The following is a 15,063-nucleotide window of genomic DNA, read 5'->3' on the forward strand; positions in this document are numbered from 1 at the left end:
AACACACGCAGTGGGATTTTTTTAACGTTTGACACGTGTAGCTGCCGAATGCACACGCGCACACATCCAGTAGCTCTTATAAGGGATTACTGTCAGACCACATGACAGCTAAGTGTCTGCTTACCGCATGTTAGAGAGATAACTGCTCTTTGAACGTGATGCTGGCCTGCTGAGATCTTCAGTTGGCTTCGTGTCCCTTAAGCTTGAGAAATGTTGTGACAAGATGTACCTACTCAAAGCTGTCAGACAATGTTATTTTTGTTCATTTCTGTGAGTAAAGCGGCCACCATCTACTTATGGCTCTGCCAGGAGTGTTTTTCACATTTTATGTATTATCTACATTTTTAATGGTTTAAGGACCATTGAAATTTAGTTCTTGTGACTGAACTTTTATGACAATTAGGCAAAACAAGTAATAGGAAACAATTTAGGAATTGCGTAAAATCTACTGCATTTCACAATCTGTTCATCCATTTCACAATCTGACGTGTTCATCCATGTGGAGTGCATGAGTTGCATATTTAGCATAAACATTAAAACACAGATCTCATCGCCTGTTGACTACCATAGTATTTATTTTTCCTACTATGGCAATAGATGCGGGATGAGATCTGTTTGGTTACTGACATTCTTCCAAATATCTTCCATTGTGTTCAACAGAACAGAGAAATTTGGAACAGATTTGGAACAATCTCAGGGTGAGTAAATGATGACAGAATTTTCATTTTTGGGTGAACTGTCCCTTTAAATCACCTGAAGGCCCACAGCCCAGCGATCAAAAGCCAATGTGTGAGAAGTTACGTCCCCAGCAAACGAAACCATCCTCGATAAGTGGAAGTCTATTTGAAAACGACTGGATCTGCTCCCATTATTGGCGGCGCAATTTATAAAGTGACAGCATCAGATGAAGAATCCCAGCAGACCTGTAGCTGAGCACCTCTCCTATCTGAAGCAGAACAGTGTGAGATGAGTTCATATTTTCTGCGCTGTGGTTTTGTTTATATACAGGAGTGCTTTTACATTTTTTCTTTTATAACAATTGTGTCATCAGCATCATAATTAAAGGTGCCATTCTTTGGCTGTTTTCGAAGCTTTGATTATGTTTTTTGGGTGTTTAACAATGGATGTTCATGTTTCTAGTTTAAAAAAAAACTTATATTTTACATATTTCAAGTCTATTGTGCACCGCTGTCCCTCTTCTCACAAAACGATTGGATTTTTTCAGATTTCTATAAAGTCCCTCCTTCCGAAACGCTCTGATTGGTAAAGCTGACCAGGTCTGTCGTGATTGGTTCCCCACTTAGCGCGTGTGTCTGAAGATGTCCCACCCACACCATATCAGCGAGCTTCCGCTTCTCAGGCTGTTGTGATTGGTCGGTCCCCCTCTCAGTGCACGTGTATTCATAAGCTTTGGCTTTTAGCAATAAACCGTAACAATGGCGTCAACTTCACTTCATCAGTTAAAAACATGCGGATCAAGCGAAGTGTAACGGAGGTCTGCTAGTGCATCAATCTTTGTTAGAGATCGTGATTTTTTTCCTACTGTAGCGAGGAAAATGACACCGGACCGAATGGCGTCAGTTATATTAATTAACACTAATAACAGAAGTGTTAGTTTTGCGTTTTTATATTGGACCTAAGTTGGATAATAAAACAAGCAGATTGACCAGGAGACATTTGCAAGCAGGACTTCAAAGGACGTTTCATAGAAGTGTTTTAGAGGTATGCGCACACACACACAATATCAGTGTATTACAGCTTTCACAGCTGATGTTAAAGTCATGGATGCTGTTATTTGACCGTTGGTTATCTGAGAATGTGTGTAGCTGAATTCTTATTACCAGCTGTAGGACTGTGATGAAAGTGAAAGTAATGATGCGTGCAGCTCAGTCAAATGTTTACAATCTCTGATAACCAAACACTACTCCAGCGGATCTTCCTCTTCTCTAAGGAAGGCCTCGCCCCTTTTTTGGCATATTCCTGTGGGCTGAGGTTATTAAAAGCACTCGGAATAGTGACATCATGTACCTGTGAAGTAAAGGGCTGTAGTCCGATTCCAGCCGTTCTCTGTAGTTCTTGAAAAGCGAATTCTGTTTAAGATAATATCTCGCTTGGCATTGAACTTTGAGCTTTATCATTTTGCAGATATTATTTATGCTCTAACAGCAACATTAAACACTTACTAAAGTTTGAAAATTGGCATCACGGGTAACGGCACCTTTAAAGCGAATATAGAATCAAAGACTCTCAGTGTTTGGTACAGTACGCCCTGCGTTTGTCGTTATGACATCATGCACTGGTGCTGTAACTGGTTTAAACTCCATGGGTTTGAGCAAAACCTGATGATCCATGCTATTCAGCGTGATCTGAGAATGTCCCAAAGAGCATCTTGTGTGCTTCAGTGGAAGCGAGAAAACCTGACCTTTTGTTGAAAAGGTTGTTGGTCTGTGTCACAATACAAAGAACTATAGTGTGGAATTTGTTTTTAAAATCGTACAATTTTCAGTTTATTTAAAAATAAAATTAATGTGTAGCCCATAAACATATACACGGTTTCTTTTGATTGTGTTATTGGCAGCACAATCATGTTTTTTATGAGGACTTATAATATCTTTGAATAGCAGGGCTAAAAAATCCACCTCACATAAACAGATCATGCCATTTTGAAAGCGCAAATTTTGAAAGCTTGTGCCATTTGTTTCAAAATATTGTGAAACAGCTTACTCATTGCTGTGTCCCGCAAGTGATGAGGCCCAACCCTGTTCCCTTGTGTGACATTCTACTTTAAAATAAAGATTTCAGTAAGATTGTATTGACGCTGTCAGACTGAAACCTTGTATCTTTTTACTTTGAAAAAAAATACTGCACTCGCTTATAAAACATATATCCCCAGTTGAAAAAAGTGCTCTTCCACAATGTACTTAAAGTGCTCAATTTTCGTGCATGTGCTGTGCTGTTTTGAGACACCACGAATATTAACTAAAATGTGCTTTTAACATACTATCTCTGTATTAACAAATGTATGTAATTACCACTTGAAGTACACTTGAACCCATCTTGCATACACTAGTGTGTTCAAGTATACTTCTAGTTTTAACTAAGCACATTTGTTAATACAGAGATATTATGTTAAAAGCACATTTTAGTTCATATTCATGGTGTCTCAAAATAGCACTTAGATGTTCTTAAGATCACCTTAAATTCCAGTGAAATTAAAAATGACAATGCCTATTTTTTCATGAAATATTTCAGCGTTTATTGTTCACTCGGAAATGCGATCGCAACTTCCGGTTCACGGGAACTTTATTTTTACAAAATTAATACTAATTACAAGATTAGTGCGCAAAAGAGCACTTTAAGTACATTATAAAAGTGCACTTTTTTTCACCTGGGGCATTAGTTTTATTCCACAATCTAACATTGTTGTTAAAAAACAACAACATTTATTTATGAAATATAGTAAAAAGTATGATATATGCTTTATAATGTTCTAGAGTTCATTTTTAGAGTCAATGGGGGGCAAAATCTGTCTGGTTATAAGCATTCTTCCAAATATCTTTCTCTGTGTTCATCAGAACAAAGAAATGTATTCAGATTTGAAACAACTCGAATGTGAGTAAACGATGACAGAATTTTTTATTTTTGGGTTAAGTTTCCCTTTAAAATAATCCCTGTCCAGGAAACCACCTCTGTATTTCAGGAAAAAAAATCTTATTATCTTAACTTGATCTTGTCAATATGCAAGGACATTTTGGATAAACTTTCCCATTTCATTCCCTCAGTTACATAATTTAATCGTAAACCAAATAAAAAAATAAAAGTCTTTTATTGTACAAAATAAACTGTTATTATGTAAATCACTTCCCCCTTCACTATTCTGAGTCATTTTAAGCTATAGGCACAGTAATCCGATTATTTCTAATACACTCTACAAAGCTTCAATTATAGGTCGCACATTCTGTTTAAACAAAAAATTGAAATTTTCATGCTGTCAAACAAGACCATGTGTTCTATGCTGTTGTGTTACACGCCACTGTGCCCAGATGCCCTGGAAATGTTTCACTGAGCTCAATCTTGACTGACATCTGTTGCTTTTTCCTAGTCAACGCACCAAAATCTCTCCGGTTTGGGAATCGTGGAAATAACTCCAATCTATTTCTGTCACAGAGGAGTTTTCCTTAGGTTCAAGGGTGTGCAGCTAATTATTGAGCTTACAGAGGATTTCTTATTTGCCGGCGCCTGCAGTCTCTGTTCCTGGTTACCGATAAAACAAGCAAAAAACAAGCGTACCAAATCGGCTGGCAATTATCACAAGTCACGTGCATGGCAGCAAGAAATCGGAAGGAAATAGTTCCCAAACTGCAGTTAGATTTTGAATTTGATTGGTATTATATGTGTGGCATTTTATTGGCTTAAATAAACAAAAGTGTTACACATGATTAGCTGTCAATCCGAACACACGTCTTGAGAACAACAAAACCGTATTTCAGCATTTTAAAGTAGTTTCAGATAATGTTTGGTTTTGGCAATAAAGCTGACAGTCTCTATGTGGATTCAAACGGCAGTATTTCAATGCCAATAAGCTCACTGCTGGTATTGTTGATTTCAGGTTGGTTCCAGCGTTGGGTAGGGGGTGAGCTGGAGGTGGAGTGATGTGATAGGACAGGATGCTGTCTGTGGTACACCTGCTGAGGCTGATGGGGGTTTGCACTTCAGCTCTGTTGAGTTTAATTTGGAAGTGCACATCCTGTTGTGTCTTCTTCAACAAGCAAAAAACAATTCAGGGTACAGAGGACACAGAAGTCTTTGAGAAGTTTTGAGATGTTTCAATGGTTTTGTGTCCAATGGAAGTCGATGATTCAATTTATAATTGAATCATCAATGTATCTTCTCTCTGACTTGTGTTTAATAACAAACTGAAAACCCATTAAGACATGAGAGCATGCTGATGATGAAGGTATATATATCATATAGGTTTTTATGTCATGGACATCTTGAGAAAGTATAATGCTAAACTAGGAACACAATGAAAGCTTTTTATGTTTTTCATTTTGGACATACCTCACACCGATTTCTTAATGGGTTTCGTCAGTTCTTTTGGTTTACTGTAGCAGTTACTGTGCTTCATTCTCCACATACACTAGTTATGCTTTGCTGTGTGTAGTTTCATTTTTAAAACTATTTTAAATGGAATAACGATCACATTCTTTTTCCGTATCGTGGCTTCTGTCCGAGTTAAACGGCTTCTGAATTGAGAGAAAATAAGGGCGGGACTTGATTCCCACCGAGAACTCTGCCCTCGCGTCATTCTTCGTGCCAGGGAAGTGATGAGAAGTCTTTCGAGGGGGGAGGAGTTCCAATGTTTTCGATTAGGGCTCATTAACAATATTCCATAAAAAAATATGATTTTCAATTTTGATTTCATGCCTTCTTTATTAATTGTGATGAAGACATTATTTTAAACAAAGAAAATAGCAGACGTGAAAGCTTAGTTAACACTACAAACAGTGTTTTTCTTAATGTCTCAGTAACAGTCCCATGATCAGTAATCTTGCTCATGTTCGTGATACATAAACTATGTGTTGAATGTGTCAAAATCTTGCTCCCCAAGACCCAAAATAATGCTGTTTATCATGCCACGACAACAACATATATGAATTAATGAACAACAGTGTCAATGCATTATTAATAGTCTGCAGTCAAACACTGGGGAGATGGATTTGAGTACGTGCGATGGTGTATGCGTGTTCGGCTCACAAACAACGATGCAGGTTGTTTTGGTCTCATAAAAAGTGCTTTTTTGTTTCTAAAATTTAAAGAGACATTTTTCACCAAAAAAAAGAAAATTCTGTCATCATTTACTCACCCTCTTGTCATTTCAAACCTGTATGACTTTTTTCTTCTGCAGAACACAAAAGAAGATATTTTGAAGAATGTTGGTAACCAAACAATGGTGGTACTCATTTACTTCTATTGTATAGACACAAAACTAATGCAAGTCGATGTTTTTTTGGGGGGCAAACTATAACTTTAAAGGGGTTGTTCAATGTCATTGCAGACCTGTATGACTTTCCTATGCAGAACACTAAAGAAGATATTTTGAAGAATGTTGGTAACCAAACAACATTGGTCCCCATTGACTTCCATTTGACATTTCTCAAAAGATCTTCTTTTGTCTTCCACTGAAGAGTCATATACAGGTTTTCAATGACAGGAAGGAGAGTTAGATAAAGTGATATCATTTTCATTTTTAGCTGAGCTATGAATTTAAACCCCCAAGCTCAATATCATATTAGAATATATACCTACTACAGGTACAAAATGTACAGCTCAAATATATAGTCTGGAAATACTGTGAAACGGAGGCATTTAGTGAGATCTCATTCAAATTCCCATTCAGGCAGTGAAAATCTTGTTTTCTCATTACAGAGCAATCGAAAGATAAATCATTCCGGGTGTCCCACATTTACCAAAGGAAATGATTCTAAACTAATCATATTGATGTGACTTAGCTGGACTTTCCTGCTTTCCAGTTGATGAGCCGCGCACTGCAGCTTCTGCATTTTGAACTTTTCTGTGGCGCTGACTCAACAGATGGCACAGTTCACAACGTCTGACTGAGGCGAGTGCGCTCGAAATGAACAAACACTCGACTGAGATTCGCTGCAATGAACTTGCGCATAAATTCAAATGGAAAGATGTGATAATCTTGGATTTGTTAGAAGCATGAGATGATGAGGTATTTTTGACTCATCCGTGGACTGAGGATCTGACTTATCGAGAAAGTAAATGGCTTTCTTTTGAAATACGGTAAAACATTGTCGAATTACAGAAAACGTCATTTTAAGTGAAAATGTTTTTTTTTACATTTTTTTCTGGCACCCCAGCAACCGGAAAATTACTGTTTTCTTTGCTGGATTTTTTTTTACAGTAGTAAGAAATAAGTGTCTTTTTTGTATTTGTTTGCACGTGTATTTTTACATATTTGCATATTTAACACATCAGAAATACACAACTGTGTAGTAAATTCGCCCCATAACACTATAACTTGCGCTGAACAAATATAACATGTAATCTGTAATGTATTGTTTTGGTTTCTCCATACAAGGCTTCAATACCTCGAGAAGATATACGTACATTCACGTTCAGTTCAGAGTCTTGTGATTTGCCCCTAAATATGCAACATCGCCCTAGGATATCTGCCTGCCGACAGCGGCTGATTGTTGAATGAATAATTTGATTGTTCAGCATAATCAAGGCATTATTGCCATTCATGGCAGAAATATGAAAAGGATGACTGGTCCATCAGTCATAGCCGGATTCAGATGAATGCATTAGCACAGGACTAACAGCAGACCATTTTAAACAGTTCAGTGGTGCAAAGCTGGACTTCCTGCTTGCACAACAAAACCTTTGCAGATGATCCAGAATGCAGCGGCAAGAGTGGTCTTCAATGAACCGAAGAGAGCGCACGTCACTCCTCTCTTCATTAAGATACATTGGCCTGGCCTACAAGACCACCACTGCTTTGGCACCCCCTTATCTTCATTCACTAATGCAGACTTATGTACCCGCCAGATCCTTACGCTCTGCAAACGACGTCTTGTGTTGCCATCCCAAAAAGGTAAAAAATCGCTCTCACGAACCTTCTCTGGATCGGTTCCACATTTGTGGGAAGATCAGCAGATTCTGTGGCCATCTTTAAGAATCGCCTGAAAACACATCTCTTCCGTCAGCACCTTCTATATCTTTTCTACTCTATCTATATATACAGTATATATATATAAAAAAGAAAACTTAGCTCTGTACACTGTAGTAGGCTTTGTGAGACATGTTTTATTGCACTTATGCTTTTTGTTGTCCTAATGCTGACCCAATTGCTTCCATTGTTTACCCAACTTGTAAGTCGCTTTGGATAAAAGCGTCTGCTAAATGTAAATGTAAATGTTAATGCAAAGCCGGTTTTCTTACAGCCAATCTGGACACTGTTTCCTTGTGTATAGGACACATTTATTAATATGTCTCTCTCTTAAACACACACATATACTGTGTACATATTATTTAGAGCAGTGGTTCTCAAACTGGGGGCCGTGGCCTCCTGGGGGACACCAAGATGGCTCCAGGGGGACCACAGATTTTGTGGCATTTTAGAAATATAGATATTTATCATACATTTTGTGCAATCAAACATCAGAAAAACAATTCCACCAACCAAAAGAATTGATGTTTTAGCATTGTTTAACTGAATATTTTCTTGGTTTAATTAAAATTTTAAGTTTAAGATTATAAGCCTTTATATTTGGGGGGCCGCAAAGCAATGCACTCTACACAAAAGGGGCCTTACAACAAAAAAGTTTGAGAACCACTGATTTAGAGCATTGCGATTTAAAGATCAGGTCCAGTTTCCTTAAAGGGACAGTTTACCCAAAAATGAATATTCTGTCATCATTTACTCATCAACCCTCAAGTTGTTTCAAACCTGCATAAATATCTTTGTTCTGCTAAACACAAAAAAAAGATATTTAGAAGAATTTTCGTAATCAAACATTTCTGGGGCACCATTAACTGCTATATTAGTGGGAAAAGTCTACTATGGTAGTCAATTGTGCCCCAGAACTGTGTAGTTTCCCACATTCTTTAAAACATAATCTTTTGTGTTCAACAGAACAAAGAAATTCATACAGGTTTGAAACAACTTGAGGGTACGGAGCCCGCCTAGTCACCCCTCTGAGAAAAAAAAAACAAGACCCGCAAATCCGTGGCCACAGTTTTGTAATTCGTTCCCTCAGTTTAAAAATCCGTACTCACAGATTCTAAAACTGTTCCCACAGTTTACAAAACCGTGCTCTCGGATTAATAAACTGTACCCACGAGTTTACAATCCGTGCTCTCGGTTTTGTAAACCGTCCCCTCAGTTTTTGAAATCTGTACCCACAAATTCATAATCTGTGCCCACGCTTTCGCAATCCGTTCGCTCAGTTTTGCAAACTGTAGCCTACTCGCGGAATTGAAGCCTCTGTCTGTCAACAGAACAAGCTCCTACAGGAACATTAACCAATATTGTATACTGTTTTATTTTAGATTATATTATAAATTGTCTTAATGTGTTTACACACGAGTGCGTAGCGCATATAAAGCATGTTCACATTCAGCAAGCACGTTCATTGCCGCGTTTCACTGGTGTAAAGTTGGTTTGACATTAAACTTAAATATTAAACTCGATATTCGTGAATTTAGGGACCATCTCTAAAGTTACATACACATTAAAATACATTTTTACAACTTCAAAAGCATTTAAAGGGAATGATTTATAGCCACAAAACTAACTGTGTTCATGTGTGTATCAGCTATTATGCACAACTTTTAGATTATTGAGTATTAAAATAAACCATCAAATCATATGCACATATTCCTATATGTATATTGATCTTTAAATAATGGTATATTTGTGTATGAGACCATTATACACATAGGAATGGTAGCATTGACGGTTTATTTTAATACATATCAATAATCTATCTGACACACACATGAACACTTTACAGTTAGTCAGGGAAGTCATTCCCTTTAAATGCTATTGAGCTTTAAAATGTGTATATTTATGTATGAGCCCATACAGCAGTGAAACACATAGGAATATTTGCATTTGATTTAACGGTTTATTATAATAATAAACGTGCTAGCACGCGTCGTATCAAAGGGTCCTGATGTGTTCAGAGCAAGCCGTGAGTCCGTTGATTTAGCTGAAGCAAACTGCCATTAGAAACTGTCTCTGAGGAGAGGCAGGTCTCGAGAGGTTGAAAGAACACAAGCGAGCGAATGCGCACGAGCGCGAACGCACACAAACGAACGAACTTACACAAAAGAGCTAGCTTTCCTGCGTGTTCAGATGTTTTAACACAGAGGGCGTCACGCCCCTCCAAGGTGGGCGATCCAATGTGATGAGATAGTTTTGGGCGCGAAAACATGTTTCTTTGTCCGGCACACTAACTCATTTGCATTTATGGTCACCTGGGAGTTTGGAGCAGGAATAGACTTAGAATAGAATAAAATGAGTATGGTATAAAATACATTACTGTGCTATACACCATATTCTAAGACATGAAAAGGGAAACACGTAGATATGAAACATGAATGGGTTACAATTACATTGACCTGTAGTTTGGACAAGAATGTAAATATACACAGAATGTCACTAAGCACATATGCCTTTGAGGTTATAGGTGAAGGAGAATAACATAGAGACAAGCATACAATGTGGAGATTCATGTGTATACACTTTAAACCAGTCTTTTGTGGCTAAGGAAAGAGAAAGAGACATTCTTTTGGAAGAATTTGAGGCTCTCAGTCCCTGGGGGCCACATGGCTTTTCTCACTTTGGTGAACAGTCCTGTCCTCCCCCAAGAACCTCATTTGAAGTCTAGGGGAGAGTATCCGAATCTGTCCTGGTCAGTGATGAAGGTGTTGAGAATAGGACATTTGGCCAGACTTGTTGGTGCCTGGTCGTAGTCCTGCTGAGAGGTTACTGTGTTTTACCATCACAGATGGTAAACTTTGATCCAACAATACCCTACACTTTAGAAATGGTCCCTAAATTCACGAATATCGAAAGTTTAATGTCAAACCAACTTTATGCCAGTGAAACGCGGCAATGAACACATGCTTTATATGCGCCACGCACTCGTGTGTAAACACATTAAGACAATGTATAATATAATCTAAAATAAAACAGTATACAATATTGGTTAATGTTCCTGTAGGAGCTTGTTCTGTTGACAGACAGAGGCTTCAATTCCGCGAGTAGGCTACAGTTTGCAAAACTGTGCGAACGGATTGCGAAAGCGTGGGCACAGATTATGAATTTGTGGGTACAGATTTCAAAAACTGAGGGGACGGTTTACAAAACCGAGAGCACGGATTGTAAACTCGTGGGTACAGTTTATTAATCCGAGAGCACGGTTTTGTAAACTGTGGGAACAGTTTTAGAATATGGGAGTACGGATTTTTAAACTGAGGGAACGAATTACAAAACTGTGGCCACGGATTTGCGGGTCTTGTTTTTTTTTCTCCGAGTGGTGACCAGACGGGCTCCGCATGAGGGTGAGTAAATAATGACAGAATTTTTATTTTTGGGTGAACTATCCCTTTAAAAAGCTCGGCCTTGACTTGGAAAAAAGTCATCTGATTGTGATTCATGATCAGAAACCATATTAAAAACACCAAATTTGTGTTACCTATGTAATCATGTTGTGTAGTGAATCCGTGCATATTGAACAAAAGATGTTGAGAATAACAACACCTTCCAGAAACAAAAAGCTTAATAGTAATAGCCATATTGTAAACATTTGTAAAAAATTTGGAAAGGATGTGCATTCTACTTCGCAGTCCAATGACAGATGCTACGTTTTTTAGCTTATTTATTAAAGACAAAAGTGTTGTATTATAAAACAAACCTTGATGGTTATTTGTCAACAGTCAGGGTTTTTCCTGATACACAAATAATTTTTTTGTTTCAGTTTTATAATATAGAACACCTAAAAACGCTATCAAATTCAAATTATTCATAATATTTCTTGTCTACAGTTTTCTGGAGACATGACCTTCATGAAGTCCACTCTTAAGAGGGTAATGTAACTCAAACCACATACCGTCCCTATTACGTTTGTACAAAGTTTAAAAGTCGATTTAAAAAGCAGCACGGCAAGATTCCGGCTTTCCGAAGGCTCCTGAAATATGGATTTCTGGGTCTTGTTCTGTGAAAAACATCTCAGATGTCTCTATTTGCACCTAAAAATCAATTAGCCGGGTTTGAAATATGAACTGATAACACAAAAGGACCTAAAGTCACCTTGTAATAATGCCTGAACCTTTAAACGTGCGCTCATGTTAAAGTAATAAAAGTGCGTGTGAGTGTTTGTGTCACACATTTAACCGTCTAATTCCATAAAATGCGTCAATTACACGTTTATGCGTTGACTGCTTACACATCTACGTACGCCGTTTCCTCTGGAAATAATAACGGTAAGGTGTGATGATGAGGGCGCCTGAGGCTGAACTCACCTGTGATTCATTAGCAACAAACTTTCAGAGTCAGACAAAACAAACATGGTGTTCTGTCAGCCAACTGAAAATATGCCATCTTGGGGTTTTGATTCTCCCCTGGGTTGAACATCAAAGAGAATATATGAATATCCAGCAGCTTATTTTCACAATGGTTATCTAAAACATTTGGAGAACTGACCTAATTTGGGCTGACCCACTCTTTCATGTTGCTTCTGTGTTGTGTCTCAGGCAAGCTGAAAAATTAAACACGTTCATTTGCTTTTTTAGAGGTGTGTTAAATACAAAACAAAAGGTGCTTTTGGAAGATCATATATGCATTATAGTGGAAGTAGATTGATGCGGTATTATACATTATAGATGGCATATTTGTTGTTCCCAGTGGTTTGTAGTCAATATGCTAAACCAAAATTCAATAGTATTTAATGATGGTTTGCTGTTCGGTTGATTGTTTGGCAGACAAAAACGTTGCTCACTTCATTTTTTTTTATATTGATGTCTTATATTTGAAATCTCTACATATGGTTTAGGACAATTAATGTAATCAAATTATATTAAAATATAAGCAATAGTAGTAATGACGCTTGTCTTAAAGGGTTACTTCACCCAAAAATGAATAAAAAAATCAGTTACTCACCCTCAAGTTGTTTCAAATCTGTTTAAATTTCTTTGTTGTGATGAACACAGAGAAAGATATTTGGAAGAATGCTTGTAACCAAACAGTTCTTGGACACCATTGACTCCCATAGTAGGAAGATTGCTTTATAAATTTTTTTTTTCTGTTGAACACAAAATAAGATATTTTGAAGAATGTAGGACAGCAAACAGTTCTGGGGCACGTTTGACTACCATTGTCATTTTTCCTATTATGGTAGTCAATGCTGGCCAAGAACTGTTTGGTTACAAGATCAAACTGGTAATAATATGCACTAATATGGCCGAAGCCAGGTATGAGGTCGCCGAGGTCCGGTAATTTTTCATTTTGAAAAATAAAATGTGAAGCTCTGAATGAATATTCAGCAGTTTAAAGCTCTTCTGAGTTTCTGCGTTGCACGTATATAATTCAGTCTATACGGTTTACAAAGTTGTTTATTGTCCGTGGTGTAAAAGATGGATTCATTTCACTTAATTTGGGAGGCTGGCGGTGTCTTCCGATTGAAAGAGATGTGAGTGAGTGAGTGTGTGAGTGCGTGCGTCTGCAATCTCCGCACTTCATACCCGTAATGGCACACTTGCATACCCGTTTTCACATAATGACACACTTTAGGAAGTTAATATAGTGGGGAGTTTCCAACGAGATCATTTTTGTTTTTATTTTGGGCATGTTTTTCGATGCATGATCTCACAGCATGCCTTTGTCAACTTTAGTCATACAAAATAATTTCCCAACAACTAAATTGTTGACAGTGAAAATGCAGGGTGGCTAACGGAGACCAGAGAGAGAGCTGTGCAAGTAAACCTGACTCCCCAATCTAGCAACAGATGCTTAGCCTCCTCGATAGAGTGCTAGTCTCCCATACCGGACAGACGCTGGTTCGAGGCCCCCTTGGGTCGAGTAGGACCACTTAGTTATTTTGGAAAACCACTAGCCACAGTATCAAGCCCTCTTTATAAGTATAAATGTATCATTTGGTAACTTTACTATTCATTATATTTATTAAAGTTGAATGATTTATAGCATTTATTGGTAATATTAGGTGTAATTATTGACACCCCACCACGGACCTCACTCATTTTCAAACCCTGGCTACGGCCATGTATGCACTTAACTCATTACAGTTTATTACTTGCAATGTAAGTCCAAAGTGGTCCATGTCCATATTCAGATCATCCAAGTGAATTAGGCCTTAGGAATGACTTTTCATATTTCTTTGGCCTGTTTGTTTTTATTGAGGGTCCATAATGCAGTTTGAAATGATGTTTTCCAAATTCTCAGTTATAAAGTTATGACGCTATTAGCGCTGCAATATGTGCAATGTTAAATATAGCCACAATTACGCCACTGTGGCTTTATCATCACAAGTGAATTTTCTCCCAAGAAATCCTCCGTTTGAACCTTTGAAGCTCTTGTGTTTGAATTAAAGAGGCAGAATTTGTCTGCTGTCCCCAGGAGGTCAATGGGGAAAACAGGAACGCAGAGAAAGAAAAACATCAATAAAACACAAATAGCACATTCTGATATGAAAGGATGAAGGCAAGAAAAAGTGTTTATATTTCAGCACTGGGATCAAATGCCTCTAGTGGTGTGTCACAAACAAACACACACACACAGATTTGTTTTACTACTGCATATTATTGAGGACGTAATAATATCTCTTGGATTGTTTTCATTCCAGAGGAAGAATATTTAGTTTCACTTTAAGACCATTTTGGCGTGTCAAAAACAGATGCTGGTGCGCAACCTGCAGTTCTGTACTGACCATTGTACCAAATGTACCACAATAGATCAAATGTAACATCATATCAAGGAAGTGGGGGTGTGTGTAGGGGAATAATCCAATTATGGGAATGCTCGGGCATATTTTGGCTCTATAAGAGCGAAGGCAGAGACCAGGCAATCCAGGCAGGGCTCGCGTAATTTCATTTTTAAATGAATGACTGGACCGGGTTATTCCACATGGCTCATCACCTCCCGCACCTCAGATGGGTTTAGGAAGCATATGCCCCATAAGTGGAGAGATGAGCCAGTCGAAGAACAGGGGGAAGAAGAAATTGGGTCTTGATGGGGTCCAGAAACGGAGCATAATTTCTTTCCCCAATGAGGCGGCTGATTTTTAGGCCTGGAACATTAAAGGAGCCATTGCCAGGCACTGATGGCCCTAAGATTAGCGGTAATTTGTCGTCTTCATTTGCCTAAATAAGGGTAAATTGATATTGTTACGCTAGTTTGTATGCCACACTGTTGTTCATTATATGTCATTTGTTATGTGGATGGGGATTATTGAGTAACATTACTCCATATGGTATTATTACGGGTAATTTACGTAATACAAATGTAATACA

Source organism: Triplophysa rosa, linkage group LG25 (assembly GCF_024868665.1).
Source record: "Triplophysa rosa linkage group LG25, Trosa_1v2, whole genome shotgun sequence".
Classification (NCBI taxonomy): Eukaryota; Metazoa; Chordata; class Actinopteri; order Cypriniformes; family Nemacheilidae; genus Triplophysa; species Triplophysa rosa.